Below are 19,362 nucleotides of genomic sequence, written 5' to 3'. Positions count from 1 at the left end.
AGTCTTAATTTTTTTTAGATTCATTTTACTTTGTGCATGAGTGTTTGCATTTTTTTTTTGGTTCTTTTTTTCGGAGCTGGGGACCGAACCCAGGGCCTTGCGATTCCTAGGCAAGCACTCTACCACTGAGCTAAATCCCCAGCCCCGAGTGTTTGCATTTATGTGTGTGTGCTGCTGTGTTTGCAGAGGCCATTGGATGGATCCCTTAGAACTGGAGTTACAAGTGTTTGTGAGCAACTATGTGAGAACTGAACCTAGGTTGTTTTTGTTTTCTTGTTTTTAGTACAAGAGTAGAAGTGCTTTTAACTATTGGGCCATTTCTCCAGCTCCTAGTCTTCATGACTTTTGATCAGCAGTTGTCTTAACTGAATCTATTCTTTGTCAGAAATGTATTAGGGAATTCATTAATGAACAGTCCTTAAGGACCTATGGTCTAGAGGGAGAGCTTGGCAGTTACAGTTAACAAAGCCTGTCAGTGTTATATAGTCATCCCTCTGTATCATTGGGCTCCATGTTTACACAGCGTGGACTAAATGGACTTTCTACATTTCAGAACGTTCTAAAAAGCCAAATTTGAATTTGCCACAGGTGGAGCACTTTACTGAGTTCCTGTAATAAATGTGAATTTAGGTATGATCTGCTGTGGCATTGGCCACTTCACAGATCTTCAGTGTCTCCCACTTCAATGCTTTGTGTGATGCTTTTGTGTCCTGTGCCTCAGCTTTTGGATGGTTGCTGTTCTGTATCTGTCTGTATTAAACATACAGACAAGTTCATTTTCCCTTTATTCCCTAAATAGTACAGTATAACATCTCTTACACAGTATCACATTACATGGAGTTTTAAGTGATCTAGAGAAGTTTTAAAGATGCAGAAGGCATCCCAGTAGGGTTCTAGAAGCAGTAGTTTGGCATGGCCAGATATGGTTTAAGTAGAAGCCTTAGGGAAAGGGGCTGCTATTGCTTGACTGGCTTATTTGTTTGAACTTTGGGTAGCTGAAGTTGCTAGAAGTCTTGGAAACAAACAAATGTGTCTGGTGTAGGCCTGTAACCCAGCTTCTTGGGAGGTTGAGGTAGGAGGATAGCAAGTTCAGAGTCTGCCTAGGCAATTTAACAAGATTTTCTTAAGTAGTTCAGAACTCTGGCTGCTTTTGCAGAGGACCTGGCTTCAATTCCCAGCACCCATGTGATGTCTCACAACGGCCTTTAGCTCCAGTGGGGGATCTGATATCCTCTGACATGAGCAAGCTCCTGCACGCATGTGGCACACAGGCATACATATACTTAAGCACATACAAGTAAATAAATATTTAAAAAGCACTTTTGCCTAGCTTGTTCTTGGCCCTAGGTTTGAGTCCCTGGTGCTACTAAGAAAAAATATAAAAATGGTTCTTTGTTTCTCAGAATGGTTACTTTGATGAATCTCCTTGATTTGGGTGGTTTAAAAAGTACTACTGGTTCTCCCAGGCTGGTGAAGCAGCTGCGAGATAACAAGATGGATATTTGTTGCTTGAAAATGCTAACTCCGTTTCCAGACCTATCAAGTCTTCTACATTCTGTGTGTTGTCTCTGCCCCCATTGTCTCTGATATTGCCCCCTCCCCAGCTCCATTATGATGAAGGTTCTTGGGCTGTGGCTCAAGTTGGACTTTAAGGTGAGAAAAAGTTAAAGGCTCCTGCCTCAGCTTGCCAAATTCCTCTAGGTTCTTGCTGACCATAATGTACGGTGCTGCAAGTGTGGAGAGCTATACTGATGAAAGGGGTCTGGTGAGGTGGCTCAGTGCTTTTATCAAGCACTTGCTGAGAAGCCTCACTCTGAGTTTGCTCTTCAGAACCTATGTAGTGGAGGAGAAAACCAACTCTAGCAAGTTTTCCTCCTATCTCCAGATACATGCCTTTGTTTCCTTCCCCTTAACATGACAAAGAAATAAATGTAATATTTCTTTTCAAACTTTGGTTAGGTTTCTTTTGTTGTTGTTTAAAATACTTGTTTTGAGACAGGGTTTCTCTGTATATCCCTGACTGTTCTGGAATAGACTGGCCTTGAAGTTTAAAATATTTTCATTGATATAAAATAATTGCCAAAAACTAGGCTAAGGAGCAATTTTACTTAAACAATATACTTTTTAACTCCAGCACAAATTTTGGCTAGTTCACCACTATACTGTTGCTCTTTTCTATGAAAACCACAAACCTGGCCTCATCTTCAAATTTTGGCTCTTCTGAACTTTTCCCTATCTACTCTGGGATTTCTATCAGTTTTCTTTTCTCCTCAGTGTAAGCCGTCTATTTTTAGCAATCTGGTAGGTATGGCTCTTTGCATTTTGATCATTGAGAGCTGCTTCTTCAACACTATTCTCTTCTCTTCACCTTTTGCCTGTCTTCCTTTTCCTTATAGTACTAGTGCAGCTTCATCAGACTCAGTCAAATCAGCAGCATGGCAGTCTGTGAAACAGGCTTTGGCTTGGTTTTGGTTAATTTTACTTTTTAGATTCAGTTCTTTGTTTACAACAACATCCTTGGCTGCACGAGTAGGTGATAGATTTTGGAGGACAGTTTCCACAATGACTGGTTGTTGATCAGTGTTCTGTAGGTAACAAGCTTTTCTATAACTAGATGTCCACATGCAGGCACTCTCCTGGCTTTCAAGATCAAGTAAAAGCTGACACTGAGCAATAGTTCATGTAGAGGGTATTCTTACTTAGTCACCAGGTACCAGCTTCCAAATGGCTCTAACTCACTCTTCGCTTCTGACAACTTGACTCTCAGGTCTTTGGTCAGCTCCAAGAGCTCTGGTAGTTCTTTTCTCAACATTTTCAGCTTTTCTTTCACTGACACTTTAGTCAAATTCTTTTTTATTTATTTATTTATTTATTTTTTAATTTTATTTTTTCGGAGCTGGGGACCGAACCCAGGGCCTTGCGCTTGCTAGGCAACCACTCTACCACTGAGCCAAACCCCAACCCCTTAGTCAAATTCTTTACATCCTGAGTCTCAACTTTTTTTATCTACCTGGAACACCAGTTTTGCAAAGGCATCCACCCAAGTAACTCCAAAATCATCCTTTTGGAGGACTTGGACCAGATGCTGCTGAATCCCTGTGCTTCTTTCTCTCTTCCTCTCCTTTGCTGACTCTGATGGTCTCAGGATTTGGAGCCATAGTCTGAAAAATATGTAATGCTTCACGAATTTGTGTGACATCCTTGTGGTTTCTTGCAAGGTTACATCCTTGTACAGTAACCAGACTGGTTACTATAGTGTTCTAGTTTTATTATATGTGCTGCCAGAGCGAGCATCTTTGGTTAGTTTTTAAGAAAGTCCTTTCCCCTTTACCAGTTCGAGACCGATGTCTGGATACTAGCTGGAGTTGTGATTAAAAGAGCATTTGGGGAAGCATGTAGAGGCTTCCACTGTGCCTAACTGGGACATCTGTACATCATAAGTTTGGTGGAGCTGGATTTGCCCCAGTGGAGGCTTTGACTACTTACACTGTTATAGATAGCTGGTACTGACTTTTTCTTTTTAAAGAGTGCTTAGTGCACTTAACTTGGTCTTGGCCAGAAGACCAAGCAGTAATTATTGTTTTCTTGAAGATAACATATTGTGAACTTAATTAATTTTTATTTAGGCCGGATCTTGCTATGAAACTCAAAACCTGTAGTACTCTTGTCTTGGCCTCTTGAGTAGCTGGGTTATAGGCCTTTCTGATTGATGTTTACTTTCAGGTAAGTTCAGCACCTATGCATTTGGCACCTTTTATGGTTATAGACATGAGCTCATGGAGGGCTTGACATCTGTCCTCAGTTCAGAATATATTGTGGTCAAGAGTACACAAACCTCAGGTAGTAGTCTTGAGTTCTGCCACATGTGGTTTCCCAGCTGTGTGAATCTCCTACCTGTCTTCTTCTCTGCTGCCTGTCTCCTACCTGTGAATGAGTAGTGTTGGCCTCAGTTCAGCCTGAGTACGGTTGTACCTGCATCACTCTTCTCACTGTTCTCCCGTCTGATAGTAGAGCTATGCACAGAAGCAGCTCTGTGAGGCCAGTGAGAGCCCTAAGGGGAGATGTGTGTTCTGGCCAACTAGAAGAGTTCTGGCTGCTGGGGATTTTTGTTGAGGGAAATTTTGGAGAATTTATTTGTAAATTTTTCCCTTTAAACTGTGAATATATTATGTGTTTACTTTACATGTAGATAGATACACTTGCATATTAATATAATGCTTTTTCTCTGGCTGAATAGAAGGCATAAATGTGAGGTTTTGCAGTATGATTTCTAAAACATTTATCTTTAAAATCTCTGTTTTGGGACTGAAGGGACGGCTCATGATTAAGAGCTTGTACTGTTCTTCCAGAGGACTGGAGTTCATTCCCAGTACGTGCAAGCAGGCAGCTCACTTATAACTCCTTTAACAGGTGATATGACACCCCATCTGGTCTCTGCAGGCACTGTTTTCACATGTATGTACAAACCACACACAGGCACAGACATACAAATAAAAGCAAACTTTACAGTCTTTTTCTTACTGGCTTCCAGAACTATATAAACATAGCTATCTTTGCTGTGGTGTTTCTTTGTTCTGTAGGGCTACATGTCTGTCTGCTTTTCTTTTCCTTTCCTTTCCTTTCCCTCTCCCTCCCTCCCTCCCTCCCTCCCTCCCTCCCTCCCTCCCTCCCTCCCTGTCTCTCTCCCTCCCTCCTTCCTTTCTTTTTTTTTTTTTTTTTTTTTTTTTTTTTTTTTTTTTTCAGAGCTGGGGACCGAACCCAGGGCCTTGCGTTTGCTAGGCAAGCGCTCTACCACTGAGCTAAATCCCCAACCCCCCTCCTTCCTTTCTTGAGACACGGTTTCTCCGTGTAGCCCTGTCTGTCCTGGAACTTACTTTATAGACCACACTGGCCTGGAACTCAGAGATCCACCTGCTCCTGCCTCCTGAGTGCTGGGATTAAAGGTGTGTATCACCACCACCTGGCTGAGCTGTATGTCTTTCAACATAATGTGAATAAGCACATATGTGCCTTGAAGACTAGGTGCAGGTCTGCAGATGATGCAGTCTTTATTTATTTTTCTTGTTTGCTTGTTTGAGACAGGGTTTCTTTGAGTAGCCCTAACTGTCCTAGAATTCTCTGTAGACCAGTCTGGCCTAAACTCAGAAATCTACCTGTCTCCTTTTGAGTGCTGGGATTAAAGCATGTACCACCACTTCCCAGCTATACTCATTTTCTTTACAGATTTTACATCATGATTTTATAGTTCCATTGAGGAACATAGGCAAACATTTCCTGTTAAGGCTCAGTTGGCAAATAGTCCCTGCTGCTCCTTTGCTATTATGTGTGAAAGCAGCCACAGTCTAGCCAAAGGTGACTGTGCTTGAAGGGCTTTACTTTGTTCACTTGTGCACTGTAGTACCCATTCACATCTCGTTTTTAATTTCAAGTATAATGAGTTCATGAATTCAAAAAGTGTATGTCATGATGGGTACAGATAAGAAAAATTAGAACTGATAGTTATACTTTAGCCAGTTATAAGTATTGTTACTCCCTTTGGTTCTCTGTGTCCTCCCCAACCACCTTCTCTCTGACCTCCTCAAGGCATTCTATTTCTTTACTTCTGTGTAGCCATCTATGAATGTCTCCTTATATAATGACTGAATTTTTGCATGTCATTAAACTATAATTTTGAATCTTATTTTGTGAACATCTCTCTTTTAACATTGTTCTCAAGATCCATTTTTTGGAAGCTGGGCTTGGTCACACATAGCTTTGATCCCAGCAGAGGTAGGTAGATCTCTGAGTTTGAGGCCAGCCTGGTTTACAAGTTGAGTCCAGGACAACTGGGGTTGATTACACTGAGAAACTGTTTCGAAAACAACAAGACAATCCATTTTGTTTTCCAGATGTTTGAATACTTTCTGTCTTAATAATGAACAAAACAGACCCGTATTCCTGTCCTTATACAATGTATGATTTTAGTGTGGGGAAGACAGCAGAGAGTTACTAGTATAGTAGCTATCTGGATACTGATAGGAGCCAGCAGAAGATAAAAGGGGCAGGCTGTTCAGATTGAAAGGCAATGCTCAGATTAGGCCTACCTGAGAAGGACACTTTGCCTAGAAGATGAAAGCTCAAGGCAAGAGGCCATGGGTATGTGGGGTATCATTACAATGAGTCCAGCATGCATGAGTGCTATAAAGGGGTGGGAAGATCCTTGGGAGAGAATGGTAAAATAGGTCTGTTTTGAGCCAGAGGTGTGACATGGTCTGGTTTCAGAAAGGTCCCATTGCAGCTGAGTTAAGAATAGCTGTCGCTGTGCAGCTGTCATGAGAGGCTTTAGAAGGCCATGGCGGTGATCCAGGGGAGCAGTGGTAACAGCTTGGGCAGAAGGGGACCAGGAATGGTATGGAGAAGTGGTTGGAGTCTGAGTCCTTCTTGGAGGGAGAACAGATGAGATTTGCTGGCAGACAGGATGTGGGTGTAAGAGAAGTAAAGGATGACAATAGGGACTTTGGCTTGCTGCGGGAAGAGGAAGGCTGTAGAGGAGCAGGCTGTAAAGCCACATCAGGAGTTGGAGTTGGGCTCATTCACTTTGGGTCACTTCAGAGAGCAAACAGCATTTTTCTTTCTTTTCTTTTTTTCGGAGCTGGGGACCGAACCCAGGACCTTGCGCTTGCTAGGCAAAGCGCTCTACCACTGAGCTAAATCCCCAACCCAAACAGCATTTAGAGTTTAGAGGAGAGAAAGGGCTGGGCTGCACATCAGTGTGAGTCTTCTATGTTTAGATTACATTGTTGGAAAGGGGTGGGGAAAAACTGCTATTAGAGCTGAGGAAGATAGTGAGGTGTGTCTACACCTCAGGTGAAGTTCATTTCACTTTGTGTTGTGTTTCCTGTTGAGTATGTTGCTTTCTATGCATTTATTGTCCTGATGTCAGAAAATAGGATTGTTTCCAGCAAGAGAAAGCTGCTGTCAACAACTTTGACACAAATTGCGAAAGCATGTCTCCAGGGCACACACTGGAGTATTGAGGCTGTTGGGACATGTCCAGCTTCAATTCCAGAGGTAGTACAAACGTTCTCAAATGGTCCTTGATGGCTCTTTTGGATTGTCAAACCATTTTATATTTACCAGTTTGGTGAGCCACACCTTAGGGGTCTTAAAAATAACAGCTCCAAACCAAAAGCATTAGCTTAGTACACTGGTAGGTCAAGGTAGGAGGATTGGGAGTGTTCAGAGTAATCATTCATTACTCTTTGACTTCAAGGCCAGCCTGCATTACATGAAATCTCATCTCACAAATAACTAAAATATAACATGATCTAAACTATGTAATTTAATAATAGACTTTAATGTCCCACAGAACTGTGTAATCAACACAATCTAAGAATATTATCTTTATCTCCTGTGTGGTCTGGACATTTCATGTGAGTAGTTGAACAGTAATCTTTTGTGACTCGCTTTTTTCAGTTAGCATATTTCAAGGTTCTTCCATGTTTTAATATGTATCAAAATACTTTTCTTGTATATACGTTCACATACATGTGTGTGCATTTGTGTGTGAAAGCCACAGGTTTGCTTTGGATGTCTTTCTCCAGCTATGGGACAGTAGGTACTTGCTGGGGATTTGAACTTGTGTCCTGATACTTATTTGGCAAGGAGTTCACCATTTGAGCCATCTCCCTGTCCTGTGCTTCCTTTGATCTTCCATTTTGTCTGTTGTATGGACAGTTTATCATTTCCATTTCCAGGCTGTTAGGAATACTTCTACTGTTGGTCTGTGGAACTTGACTTTTTGTCATTGAGACAGGAGGCTTCCTTGTGTAGTTTAAAATAGCTTTAAAACTGGATCCTCCTGCCTCAGCCTCCTGAGGCAAGTGAGATGGCCCAGCAGATAACCCCATACACCACGCCTGACTACTTGAGTTCTTTCATCAGGTAGAAGAGAGCAGAGAACACCTGCAGGTTGTTCTCTGAACTGTGGAGCATGCATACAACACCCTGAAATTTAAAATGAATGTTTACAGAGATGCTTTAAGTTTGCTGGCCCTTGTTTTTGTCTGTGTTTTACTGTGATTCTTGTATTTTACCCTCTTCCCACTCTTTCACTAAGAACACACTATAGCCAGACACCCAAAGCAGATTCTGTCATACACGCTTATTACACTGTTGAGGTTGAATTGGCTCATTTCTTACAGTGAGCATCTTCAACAATGAATTCATAGACTATATTAGTAAATAGTATAAGTGCAAGTGTTAAGCATGAAAAAGTGTAATAGCTACCTGCACATGCAAGGTGGGCCTGCACATGCAGTGCAAGCTTTGGTTCTGATGAACTGGAAACTAGCAGCATGCAGGAAAGCATTCTGAATACTAGCCTAATGGCTTTCTAACTGTAACACTGGGTTAGTTAGTTGTCTTAGTTAGGGTTTCTATTACTTTGAAAAAACATAATGACAAAAAAACAAGGGGGGGGGTCATCTATTCTGTTTACATGCTGTTATCACCAAAGGAAGTCAAGACAAGAACTAAAGCAGGGCAGGGACCTGGAGGCAGGAACTGATGCACAGGCCATGGCGGGTGCTGCTTTCTTATGGAAGGAACACAGGACCACCAGCCCAGGGATGGCACCACCCACAGTGGGCTAGGCCTTCCCTCATTGATCACTAATTAAGAAAATGCCTTAGAGCTAGATCTCATGGAAGCATTTCCTCAACTGAGGCTGCTTCCACTCTGATGACTCTAGTGTGTGTCAACCCCACACACAAAACTAGTCAGTACTTCAGTAATGTGTGAAAACTGAAAAAAACACAAGATTGTTGTGAAGCTCAAATGAAAATGTTTGGAATTGTTTGATAAATAAAGCATGATTCATGCCAGGTGTTGAGGCACATGGTTTTTAATTCCAGCACTCCAGGTAGAGGCAGACAGATCTCTACGAGTTCTAGGCCAGTGAGGGCAATACAGTGAGACAACAAAAGGCAGGCAAGCAAAAAAAAAAAAAAAAAAAAAAGGTGTTAAAGTATTTCAGAAGCATCTATGGTTTTAGGCCTGCAGACTATTTTCATTACTACAGAAAGAAACCTTATGTTCTGAACCCTCACCCCAACCCCCATCTTGAGGCTGTGTCATGTAGTAGTTTATTTTTTAATTGTTTTATTTATTATGCACACAGGCATGTCTGTCTGTGCATATTCCATATGTGTGGGTACTGTCAGAGATGAGAAGACAGTGTTGGACTCCCTTGAATTGGGATTTACAGGCAGTTGTGCATCACCCATGGAGGTTTAAATTTGCACAAATTTAAATGAGGTCAAGCCTTTTCTGAGTGTGAACATTTGGAGGCCAGAGGACAACCTTGAGTATCATTTCCACAGTGTCTACTTTTTTTGAGTCAGGGTCATTCATGGGTCAGTCATTCTAACAAGCCCCAGATATCCTCCTGCCTCACCCTATCCAGCCAAGGGCTTGTCTCACAGATTCTTTTCATAGTTACATTGGTTGCCTGGATAGCCTTGTTCATAAAGAGTGTATGGACTTTTACTTACAGAGGACTTTTTCCTGTCAGTTCTCTATTCACTGCTATAACAATTACCCCAGTACAGCAACTCAAGACAGAAGAGAACATTAAACATTGTAGTTCTGTGGGTCAGGAACTTGAAGGTGGGATTAAAGCATACACTGCCACCTTCTGGCTAGATTTTATTTTTATTTTATTTTTCTGCCTGAATGAATGTTTTGCGTTCCATGTGTGTAGTGCCTGCATAGGCCAGAAGAGGGTATTGGAGCCTCTAGAACTGTAGTTACAGATAGTTGTGAATTGTTATGTGGGCACTGGGAACTGAATCTGTGTCCTCTAGAAAAGCAGCCAGTATTCTTAACTGCTGAGCCATCTCTCCAGTCCCAATTTGTTTTTAAAGGACATACGAAAAAAATGTTGTGTCTTGTTGGGTATTAATCCTGTCATTTTGGGAACCATTCCCTTTCCAGTAGTATGGCATGGGTCAACTTGATTACTCTTGGCAAGAGCTGAGTTTGCTGTCTGCTTTTTTTCTGCTGAACCACCTATTACCATCGTTTCATGGGTCTTTCTGAGTTGTGATATTCAGTAAGAGTTGATTTCTCAAAATTCTGAAATTTCTTTAAATTTCTTATACTTTGAATATCTAATCTTCTTTAGTCTCTGAGTCTTAAAGGGAACTTTTATGTGAAAATTAGAAATATTAGTGACAGGGTGATTACTACTAAAGAAATAGACAGCTCTTTATAATGTGTTCATACATAAAGGCTAATTATAACACCTTTTATTCAAGCACTTGGGAGGCAGAGAGGCAGGTGAATCTCTGGTCTCTAGAGCAAGTTCTGGGACAGCCAGGGCTAAACAGAAAAAGCCTGTCTGAACAGAACAAAGGAAAAACAAAACAAAAAAAAATACCACTGAACTAAGAAATAATGAAAAATTTATTGTTTATCCTTTATTCAAAAGTTTTTTGTTTGCTTTACATTTTATTGAAGACAGGGTTCTGACTCTGTAGCCCTGACTGTCCTTAAACTCATACACCTGCTTCTGCTTCCTTAGTCTTGGGATTAATGGCGAGTGCCAACCACTTCCCATTAATGTATACTTTGTCTTTAATTGATCGTGTTCCAATTTTGCCCATAATCTATTTGACATATACCCAAATACCTGACTTTTGCCAGGTCCAGTGTTTTCTATGATTTGATCATACCTGGTTAAAGAAAATGTGGCTATGAGAGTAGCTGATGCCCTCAGTGTAACCTTCAAGACAGTGCCAGCTTCATACTGACATTTCCTAGTGACTCTGTAATAAGTAAAAATAGAATAATAAACATAATACATATATATGGGTGTGTGTGTATGGGACAGTAGGTCTTGCTTTATTTATTGTATCACCAGCCATTTGAATTGTGTGTGTGTAACTCAGTATGTTCAAAATACGTCATTTGTTTGTTTGTTTTGAGGCAGGGTTTCTGCGTGTAGCCCTGGCTGTTCTGGAACTTGTTCTTCGTTAGACCAGGTAGACCACTATCTTGAGTTAAGGGTTAAAGGTGTGTGCCACCACTGCTTGGCTACAAAACACTATCATTTTAGTATGCAATCAATATAAATAAATTAATGAGAAAAATCTTTTTCTGTTTTATTTAATCTTGGAGCTATACTAGGAATTGCGCCTAGTATTGTGACAAGCGTCTTGCCACAGAACCATACCCTCAGCCCCTTATTTAATCTTTGAAGTCCACTGTTGTTTCTTCTTCATAGCACATCTCAGTTCAAATTCACTGTTGTTCAGATGTGCAGAAGCCTTATTTGTGTGTCACACAGAAAGCATAGATCACAAACTGCACATTTGAGCAGTAGAGAACTCTGACCAAGAAAGAACCCAAGTAAGAAGTAGAAGTGAGGGCTGGAGAGATGGCTCAGCGGTTAAGAGCACTGACTGTTCTTCCAGAGGTCCTGAGTTCAATTCCCAGCAACCACATCATGGTGGCTCACAACCATCTGCAATGATGCCCTCTTCTGGTGTCTGAAGACAGCTACAGTGTACTTATATGTAATAAATAAATAAATCTTAAAAAAAAAAAAGAAGTAGAGAAGTGAGGGCTGGAGAGATGGCTCAGGCAGTTAAGAGCACTGACTGCTGGGGCTGGAGAGATGGCTCAGCGGTTAAGAGCATTGCCTGCTCTTCCAGAGGTCCTGAGTTCAATTCCCAGCAACCACATGGTGGCTCACAACCATCTGTAATGGGATCTGATGCCCTCTGCTGGTGTGTCTGAAGACAGCTACAGTGTACTAACAAATATAAAATAAATACATCTTTAAAAAAAAAGTAGAAGTAAATTTGGGGCTGTGTCCATCTTCTAGTCAGTGGCAGAAAATTGGGAGGAGGGAAGGGCTATTGAAGGTGGAACTATAAAGTTTGATGATTAGATTGGAGGTGTGGCAGAGAGGAGCCAAGTCTGTCTCACAATTTGAGGTGTGTTTTAGTGAGCTTGGGTGAATGGAAGGTTTGGTTGGGTGATTGGCTGTACTAGTTTACTTAGTTGATAGTTAGTTCACTCTTAGACAATCATGGGAACTGTCTACTACTTGGACATCTTGTTTAAAGTACAGAGACAATCCTACTGGTTTAAGAATTGTATTTATAGATCCACTTAAGAAACGGCTAAGTGTTGTGATGTGTGCTGCTAGGATGTGCTGAAGAGCTGGAGGCAGGAGAGCCTCAAGATCATAAAGAAGCCAGTGGAAATCTCTTCCTTCCTTAAAGCTTGTTTTGGATCTTTTAAGCTTTGCAAATTTTTTTCAGGACTAGTTAATCTGGAAGACTGATAAAGAGTGTACACAGTCTGCACTTTCAAAGGCTCCTGGGATAGTAATGTATAGATAAAAAGAATGGCCAGGGAGAAAGAAGAATTTGTGGTCAAAGAGGCCAACATTCTCATTCCAATACGGGGGTCGGCGGGGGCAGGTGGGAAGAGGTGTCTCTTGGTGAACTGCACTGAGAGCAGGTTAAAATGAGGACTGCAAGGGTAACTGGGTGAGCCTGACTTGAGGTTGGCTGGTACAGATAGTACCAGAGTGTAATTCATTAGAAAGGGAGTGCTGTCATATGCTATCAAAATAATTACTACAAAGCACTGACCAGCCCAGCCCACTAGACATGGACAAAAACTATAAACAGACACTTGGCAGAAAAGTGAAGTGTAAATGGCTTTTAAAAATTTAAAAAATAGGGGCTGGAGAGATGGCTGACTGGTTAGGAATGTGCACTGTTCTTGCAGAAGACACAAGGTCAGTTCCTAGCACCTGCATTGTAGCTCAGAACTGCCAGGAACTTAGTTCCAGTGAATCTCATTGTCTCTTCTGGACTCTACAGGCAAACTGCATTCAGACACATAGAAACATACTTTTAAAAATGTGAACAATGTCTAGCCTTACCCAGAGAGAAAAGAAATCATGTTTGCATTTTGATGGATATGAAGAAACAGACGTTCACATGCACAAATGACGGGAAGAAAGTGGGTGTGACCTAAGAGAAGCCCATGTCTGTTCTCCAGCAGCTCCACATTTGGGAGATGAGGCTTTTTTGATAAAAGCAAGAGTTGAAAACTACATGGTCATTAGTGGGGAAGTCTTACATGGGGAAGTCTATACTGGACAAACTTCTTCAGGAAAGGATTTAGAGGTTGTTTTTTGTTTTTGTGGTCTTTTTTTTTTTAAAGCTATAAGTCAAAATCTTTTAAGAATTTTTTTCTTATTTAAAGAAAAACATTTATTGAAAAACATCCCAGTGGGTCTGGTATAATAAGCCAGAGCAGGCTGTAGAGTGAGCCTTTGAAAAGAACTGTTACCTGGTCACCCTGTGGGGGCGTCCACCTTTAGAATGTATGTCAGTCAGTGAGGATTCCTTTTTCAGAGGCTGCTAAGATTCTCTTTGGGGAACTTGGTCCTGCTTTATATACATACTGGGCGACACCACAGGGAAAAGGTATATGATGTCTTATAAGATTTGTGAGTGAATTTACATCCCATTTTACCTGATTGTACCTAGAAACGAGCACATCTTCCATCAAGGCCACATCAAATTTTACTTGGTTTGAAGCAAGTGTCTGATGCCAGAGAGCTCTGAATGTAGCATGGGGCCTAGTGTATGTGAGGGCCCCAAACTAAAGAGACTGGCCTGCTTCTGCTTCTTGAGTACTGAGGTTAAAGGTGTGCATTATCACATCTGGCTTTGAGCAACTTTAAATTCTCTGTCATTTTCAGTTTAAATTTATTTGAGTAATTTCTTAAAAATTTGAGACTGGTGGTATTCTTTGATTTGTTTTTCTTTGTATTCTGATACTGTTTATATTTCCTTATTGCTTAGATCATATTGGAAAGTGATGATTTAGTCTCAAGTCTCCCATTTTGTAGGTAAGACAAACACAAAGAGAAGAGATTCTCTACCTAGAACAGATCCTCTGTGCCACCTTAGTCAAGACTTGCCTGTTGGACTTAAAGGGATGTGCCTTTGATTACACTGCTGCTGCTATAATGAAGAGGATCAATCTATGAATGATACTAGTTTATTGAAAAAGGGCATGTTGGTGTATGTCTAGAATCCCAGCTCTTGGGAGGCAGAGGCAGGAGAATGGCAGCAAATTGATGTGCATAGAGAGTTTAGTCTGCCCTGGGCTACAAAGTGTGAGATTGTCTTGAAAAAAGAAAAGAAAGAAATTTACTCTAATATATTTTCACTCACTTGGTTGCTCATATGCCGTATAAAAGTTTTGGTGACATTGAGAAAGTGTTAAGAGCAGGAACCTCAGTTGGGCTGACCAGTGTGTAGAAATTCCTCATTCACTGTGGCTGTAACAGGTATAGGTGGTCCTCCGCTCTTGACTTTGTATGCTAATTTACTAATCTGTGACTTGGTTGTATTTTCATAGTAGGTTAGACTGAGCTGGCTTCTTGTGTCTGAAGTTAGTGCTCCTAGTGAACATAGCCAGACAGTGATGTAATCCAGTCAGGTGCCAAGTTTTGCTTACAGTGTATCACCTACTGATACGGCCTTCCTAAGGTGGTAGGGAGGCTTACCTTGGCTTGTACTTTATACATAGTAGTCTCTTTACAGTCTTTATGTGATGACTTTGGTTAATGGTTTAGAAATGTTATTATTCTTTCTGGGGCCTGTATTAGTGGTTGGTGTTTCTGAAGTTACCTGACAAAGTAACAGGTATGTGTGTATAATTTTTAGTGTTGGGTATTTCTGAAGATGTAGAGGGTTTTTTTTTAAGTTTTCGGTTTCTCCCAATTATGGATGTTTTTACAATCCCTTTTTATTAGACAAACTCTTGCTGTGCAGCCTAAGTTGATCATGTACTTACTGTGTAGCCAAGGCTGGCTTTGAGCTTCTCCTGTCTCAGCTTCCTATGCACTGGAATTGTATGTGCGTCACCACGTAGGGTGTTGATGATGTTTGTATTCAAAGTTTATAGGTAAGTTTTTATTCACAGCATGCTAGACATTGATGGTAAAGTGATAAGCAAGCCTTCATGTAGATGGATTATCTCATTGTCTTTGGTCTCTTCTGAGTAGTGTTTTGAAGCATGCATAGTGGGATCAGTTAGCCACATTAAAATAATCAAGGTGGTGGCCTGAGGATTTTATGATATGGCAGGGAGTGAAGTCTTGATTTTGTGGATCTGGACTCTTGGCTATCACTTGTCTGTAGTGTGGGCATAGTTTTGTTGTGCCCAATACCGTACAGGAAGTCAACATTGAATATTATGGAGTAGCTTCTCTCCCTCTTTGGCACCAATAGGGTGTGGTCTGCTTTTTAAAATTTATATGAGTGCAGAGTACAGGGACCCCCCTCCCCCACAACCCCGTAAAAATTTTGATTTCAATAAATTTGATGTCCATTACAAGCCTGATTAGGATGATCCCTTTCCTATTCTCTTTAAGGTAAGGGGTTGTGAGTTGTAAATGTTCATTTTTCTATTTTCTCAGCCTTTATGATTAAGCAAATACATTTAGTTGCTGTTCAGTTGAGAGATTCTGTTCTGTTTTAGGTTAAACCAGTTTTCTATGGGGTATGCAGGTGTGTTTGAGACTGTGAACCCAAGACTTTTGATTTAAGCATGCTAAGCATGCACTCTACCTCTGAGCTATGTCTCTTAACACTTTAACTGACACTTTTACACCTGTGTCATATTTGCATTCTTTAGCTATCACCACAGTTAGTAGTATTGAAAAAGAAGGTAAGATTTATGGTAGGGGTAAATTTTATGTCTGTTGAGAGAAGTATTGTTTCTGTAAGGAATGATAGATGATAATACATTTAAAAATGAAAGCATATTAGTTTTCCTGACTTGATTATTTTTAGGGAATGGGTTTTTGTATCCATTTTTTTCTCCAAGAGAATAATTCAGTAATGGATAGCTAAACTACATGGCTATTGTTGTTGTTTGTTTGTTTCGGGGACAGGGTCTCTCTGTGACCCTGGCTATCTTGGAACTTGATATGTAGACTAGTCTGGTTCTACCAACTCAAGAGATTCTCCTGCTTCTGCCTCCTGAGTGTTAGAAATCAAAGGGCTGAACTACCAGGCCCAGCTATATGCTATTTTAGCTGTCAAATCATCAGTGCCTCTCATAGCTGCTGTGGCCCTGTCCTTACTCCCTTCCTCAGCAGTCTTGCTCTCTGAGAGCCTCTTTCGCATTTTGAGCTTTCTGATGTAAAAATATAATTTCCTAGAAATCAGATCCTTTTTTTTTTTTTTTTTTTCGGAGCTGGGGACCGAACCCGGGGCCTTGCGCTTCCTAGGTAAGCGCTCGACCACTGAGCTAAATCCCCAGCCCCTAGAAATCAGATCTTTAGTGGAGATTCCCATGCTCTTCACTTTACATATGTCAAACTTTTATATTTCTTTAGTTTATAGCCAGTAGCAGCTCCTAATTAACTGCCCCCCCCCCAGCCCCTTCCTTGACAGACATTGTTTAGAGGTGGGGGCTTTGCTACCTTTGTTCAGTGATCTTATGTCAGAGTTTGGATACTTTTAGTTCAGTTTTTTTTTTTTTTTTTTTTTTTTGAAGCTAGGATCTGAACCCTTGTTTTGTTTGCTCAGTAGTCTGTCTAGCTTTTGCCACTCCTTCCATGCCCAACTTATTTCTCCATTTTAGCAGTAGCAGCCCTAGTGATCCACTCTCTCGTTATCTGATGTAAAGCAGATAATGTATACACACATACTGTTTTCAGTTTTGCTTCTTTCTCTCTTTTGCATCCTTCAATCATTGCTGTCATACTGCTTTGATTGTTACATTAGATTCAGGAATTGTCAAGCCAAGAAGAAAGTATAGCATTCATTTATGCCATGTTTATAGTTCAGGAATGGATTCTCAGGTTAGATGATATATCTTTTATCACAGAGCTAGGAAATAGCCAGTATGACTTTGCGGCCTTAGTAGCCTATGCCGCTTCCCTGTCCAGAATTGTTAAGAACATGTTTTTTTGTTTGTTTTCTGTTTTGTTTTGTTTGTTTCTTGGTTGTAGTTGTTATGGTTTTCAAGATGGGGTTTTCTGTGTAACCCTGCCCTGGAACTCATTATGTAGACCAGACTGGCTTTGAACTCAGAGAAATATATACCTACCTGTGCCTCCTGAGTGCTGGGATTAAAAAGAACTTGTTTATAATTCTTTAGTTATGGACAGTAGCAGCTCCTAATTAATTGGCTCCCGCCCCCCTCCCCCAACCTCCTTCCTAAAAGCAGTTTATATTTCAGACTTTTTATGCCATGAAGGGAAAGCAAGCAAGCAGGCTCGCTCACCAGGCGTATTTGAAGAGTTCTTGCTTGGTGCATACCTTCTGAGATTATAGTTGTAAATACTGCTCACTGCTTCTCATTATTCCTCCAGTGTAGATCTTTACATTGTTGTTAAACTAGTGGTTAGCATTATCATTGTTCTGGTTAGCTTTTTGTCTACATGACATAAGTTAGAGTTAATCTGGGAAGAAGGAACATTCATTGAAACTTGCCTTTATCAGATTGGCCTGTGTGCAATTTTCTTGATTAGTGGTTGATGTGGGAGGGTCCAGCCCACTAGCAGTACCACATCTGTGAATGTGGCCTTGGGTAGTATAACAGGCCAAGGGCTGGAGAGGTGGCTCAGTAGTTAAGAGTACCGACTGCTCTTTCAGAGGTCCTGAGTTCAAATCCCAGCAACCACATGTAATGAGATCTGATGCCTTCTTATGGTGTGTCTATAGACAGCTACAGTGTGTGTGTGTGTGTGTGTGTGTGTGTGTGTGTGTGTGTGTGTGTGTGTAAATATATATATACATATATATAATAAATTTAAAAAAAAACCAGGCTGAACAAATTCATGGGGAGCAAACTAGTAAGCAGCATTCTTCTATGGCCTCTGCTTCAGTTCTAGCCTTCAGGTTCATGATGAAATGTGAGGTAAAATAAACCTTTTCCTCCCCAAGTTAGTCACGGTATTTATCGCAGTTGTAAAAACCTAAAAAGGACAATCTATGACTGTCATGCAATTTATAACAGTGGTATATTACATACTTTGCCTTCTTAAATGACTTTGCATATTTAGTGAAAATGCCTTTTTAATGCAGTTGTCTGTGATTTGGCATTAGATTCTGTTGTGTGCTCAAGTACTCTGTTTTTCTGAGGAACTTCTCATCCTGAAGTCAGACCTCTTGCCCTTGCTTGTGCCTTGGATCTTGCTGTTCCTCCTCTATCCTACCCTGGAAAGTTTTTTTGTCTTTCATGCATGGGTGATTATATCCCAGAGTCTGTGTAATCTGTTGCTGCTCCTCCTCTGGAGGAGCAGTCTGCAGTTTTTGTGAGAAAGCAAGCAAACCTGAGATTTTATTTATTTGTTTATTTTTAAATTTATTTTGCTCCTTTCTGTGTATTCTTGGGAGGTAACATCTTGGGAAGGGAATGTAGGGCTATTTTCATGCTAGACAAGTTCTTCACTACTGAGTTGCATCCCAGCCCTCTTATGTACTCGTTTTGTTTGCTTTTTCAAGACAGGATTTCTCTGTGTTCCGCTGGCTGTCCCAGAACTCTGTAGACCAGGCTGGTCTTGAACTCAAGACCCACCTGCCTCTGCCTCTTGAGTGTTAGAATTAAAGAGGAGGACCATCATGCCCAGTTTTTTAAAATGTATTCTTTAAAAAAAAAAAAAAGACCCACAATGCTTGTTTTTTAAAAATTTTGAGTATTTCCCTGCATGAATTTATATGCACTATATGCATGCAGCTGCCTGCAGTGGCTAGAATGGGGCATAGAATCCCTGGAACGGGAAATAATAGAGTTAAACTCCATGTAGGTACTAGGAACCAAATCCAGGTCTTCTGCAAGAACAGTGCAGTACTCTTTGTTGAGCCATGGATCAACAAAGCCATGGATCCTTTCTGTGTACACTTGATTGATATTTTTAGGCACGTGTTTCTGAATTGGAGATAGTTTATCTCTTGCTTTTTGTTTGAACAGGTAGCTATAACAAAATATCATAGCTTGAGTATTTAAAGAACAGAAATTTATTTACAGTTCTGGAGACTAAGTCAAGATCTGAGTTTTGGACAATGCAGATTTTAGGTGAGGGACAGTTTCTGATCTACAGACTCTGTCTGTTGATATATTCTTACTCTGCATTTCCTCAGAGAGCAAGTTCTCCGGTGTTTCTTCCTATAAAGATACTGAACTCATTTAATCATACGGCAAAGATAGCAATACTTCGTTATAGAAGTTGAGGGCAACATAAAATATATGAGCCCTTTTTTAAAAAAAGAAAATCTTAATATACTGCTTTAATTGAGTGGAAAGGGGAATGTGTGTTTTTGAAACATA

General features: G+C 40.7%; 1 protein-coding gene and 1 pseudogene across 31 annotated transcripts in view; one reads left to right on the top strand and one right to left on the bottom strand.

The window, feature by feature from the left end:
• Positions 1 to 19,362, top strand: part of Ppp6r3 (protein phosphatase 6, regulatory subunit 3) — a 114,445-nt gene that overhangs the window by 5,440 nt on the left and 89,643 nt on the right. The gene's annotated exons all lie outside the window — the stretch shown is intronic.
• Positions 2,109 to 2,857, bottom strand: Utp3-ps1 (UTP3, small subunit processome component, pseudogene 1; annotated as a pseudogene).

The sequence above is a fragment of the Rattus norvegicus genome, chromosome 1 (genome assembly GCF_021556685.1).
Source record: "Rattus norvegicus strain SHRSP/BbbUtx chromosome 1, alternate assembly SHRSP_T2T, whole genome shotgun sequence".
Taxonomy (NCBI): domain Eukaryota; kingdom Metazoa; phylum Chordata; class Mammalia; order Rodentia; family Muridae; genus Rattus; species Rattus norvegicus.
Note: the sequence above shows the minus strand (reverse complement) of the source record. Positions and strands in the feature narration are given on the sequence as shown.